We start from the raw sequence: 3,193 nt of genomic DNA, 5'->3' as shown, positions 1-3,193 counted from the left end.
TGTGTGTGTGTGTGTGTGTGTGTGTGTGTGTGTGTGTGTGTTGCATACCCTCCTCCCAAGGTATGTGTGTCCTCAGAAGCCAAGGGAAACAAAGGCTCTACCTTATTATGTTCAGAATAGAATCTTTACCTCTTCTATGGTCTCTGTTTTCCTGAGAGAGCCCAGAGTGTGCAGAAGAGCCTGATGCCTGTGGGGAGAGCCTGGAGTCCACACTTTCAGAGCAGCCCTGCTGCCCCCATTCCCAGGCCCTTAACCTCCTCCCCTCAGACTCTCAAGGAGGGATTTTCTCCCCAGGGACCCTGTTTCCATCTAGGCCCTTGTCTAGGATACCTGGCCAGTTGCCCCTTCTACAAGATCTGACTTGTTTAAACCTAAGCAGTAGATTTGGCTTAGGCTCCAGCTGGGCCCCACTGAACGCAGAAGGCACCTGATCTGTAGTAAGTGCTCAGAAAAAAATCCCTTTTCCCAGCCCCATGCCTCTCAAAGGCCACTCCTTGTGTTTGTTTTATGGATGTTCATGCATACATGTGTGTCAATGTAAATCATTAGTATGTGCTTTCCTAAGGTTTTATGCACATTATGCACATACACTTCTGTCTTCACACACAGGCTTGTATGTGCTTGTGTATATATATTTGTGTGTACTTATGTGCGTGTTAATTTGTGTTTGTATGCATGTATGTTGCTCTTTGTACATGTATGCTCATATATGTTTGCACATATTCATGCATGTTCATGTACAAGCTGTGTGTGCATCTATGAATTTTTGTCTCAGTGTGTTCATGAGTTCACATGTGAATGTTCACTAGTCTGATGGCTGCCCAGCTGGCTTCTGCTTTGAGCCCATATGAACATGCCCAGTGCCTTTGGTAATTCTGGGGCTCACAGGTCTTTCCCCCTTACCACATTGTTCCCTGCTCAGCACATCAGGCTGCTTTAATGCCATGACCCTGAAATGCACTCTTTTCATTCCTCATTCAGTCTGTCCCAAAGTCCAGGTACTCACAAGTTGGACTGGAACTTGTCCTCTGTGCTCTACCACCATGGGGCTTCCTATGACCAAAGCTAGTGCCCAGGATATAATCCTATCTTCCAACCCAGTGAAGATGACACTAGGTGACTATTTTAATATAACTGTGGGCTTTTTTGAGACCAAGTCTCATGTAACTAAGGTCATTCTTGAACTCCTGATTCTCTTGCCTCTATCTTCCAAGTGCTAAGATTAAGGGTGGATCTCCACTCCTGGTTTTACTGTGTTTTTTTTCAGTTCATTATTGTCTAATAACTTGAAATGTATTCAATACTAAAGTGAGGCTGAAGAATTTATGTATATATATATACATATATATTCATATATATACATAAATATATTCATATATATATGAAGATTTATTTATTTTTATGCATGTGTGTATGCCCAAATATATGTATGTGCACCACATGCAAGCCTGGTGCCCACATAAGAAAGCATTTGGTGCCTAGAAGAGGAGATTTGGATCTCCTGGTTGTGAGCTGCCCAATGTGAGTGCTGGGAACCATATATGGGCCTTCCAAAAGAACAGCAAATGTCTGTAATTGCTGAGCCATCTCTCCAGTCACAAGGCAGAGGAATTTATCCCTGTAGCCAAGACCAAGTGCTCTGAAGATGGAGCCCACCTTTAACCATGGCCCAACCAGTCTCATGGGGTCCTGCCTGGGGCCATACAGCTTTTGGTTTAGATAGTGTGCAGCTGTCTATGGAATCCTTTCTCTGAATTTAACACCTATGTAATACTTGTCCCCTCAGCTGGTGGTGGTTACACTGCCCTACTTGGGTACATGATCTGAGACCTGCATAGGATAGCCTTGTAATCTTTTCTGAAATGAGAGAGAGCTAAATTGAAAAAAAAAATAAAAATAAAAGGTGACTAGCCAGGGAGAGGAACAGGAAGGGAAGGGAGATGCAGCAGGACTATATGGAGGACCTGTTGAAGTGAATCATGTTCCCAGAACACCCCCACCCAGAGAAACACACTGAGGGCTTCATCTTTCTGTTTCCACCAGGGCTCCTTGCTGCTTGCCCCTCTTTACTACCAGCATGGGGACCGGACTGAGGCCCTGACTCCTGGCCTTTGGCCAATGCCCTTGCCGTGTGTCTGCCCAGCTCAGCAGAGATTGCCAGGCGGTGGAGCACATGCCCCAGAATAGTGCTATGATGCTGCTGCGTGACATTCTATCGCTGGGCCACAACACCAAGTGGCACCTCCCACCCACAAAAGGAGAAACCTGGGGACACTGGGTGCCCTGGGTTGCCAGGCCAGAAGGGTATAGTTGTGTGTGAGGAGCCAGAAGCTTGTCTCTGGGTGCGCCACTTTTGGCCTGTCACTCACACTGGCCTGGTGCTCTATTTTTGCTGCCTGGCTGTTGCTGTATAGGGAAGCCCCAGTTCCCAAGACCTGAGCAAAAGGGCTTGGGCTTAGCCCAGGCCCACGTCAGTCCTCCAGGGGTCTATTACTTTCCAGGGCAGCTTGTGTCCCTAGTGGGCATTTTTCCATGGACCCAAACTGGAGCCTCCATCAAGATTTAGCTGCAACTTGCTCTCATCTCTCAGGGATCTATGTAGTACTGATGGGAAGGCAAGCCAGGTTGGCCCAAGTAGTTGTACCAATATACAGCCCAAGGCCAAGGTCCTCCTGTCTACCCTTTCCTAGTGTTAACACAGGTACTAGTCATAGCCCAGACTACAGCAGTGTTTGGGGGATTACTTTTTTCTTCAAATTCCATCTAGACAGGCAGATAGAATTCTCTCTGCTGGGATATTGAAGCTCCCATCTTGAAGGGAGTGGGACCTATGTTGGTATCCCATAGCCAGCAGGTCCTTGACAAATGCTCTACTCTGAGAGGACAGATGACACCGCAGGTGTGATCTGCTTTTTGGGTCCAGCTTAAGAACAGTTGAGGCAATGGAAGCACCAAGAAATGAGGGGAAAGCAGATAGGGCCTAGGCCTTATGTCTGGTCATGTGGGATGTGTTTTTATAGTTCTGGACCTGATGATGAGAAGAGCCTTCTTCTGAGGGCAAGAGCAACAATGAAGAGGAAGTATAATGATTTAAACTGGTCATGGAGCCTTTGAGGTGGCCTGAAGAGGCCCTTGCTTCATCTCTGCTCTTCTCTTCATGCTCAGTGATGCTCCAAAGAAGTGGCACACAGGA

Source organism: Mastomys coucha, chromosome X (assembly GCF_008632895.1).
Source record: "Mastomys coucha isolate ucsf_1 chromosome X, UCSF_Mcou_1, whole genome shotgun sequence".
Classification (NCBI taxonomy): domain Eukaryota; kingdom Metazoa; phylum Chordata; class Mammalia; order Rodentia; family Muridae; genus Mastomys; species Mastomys coucha.
The sequence above is the reverse complement of the archived record's forward strand: the minus strand, read 5'-3'. Positions refer to the sequence as shown.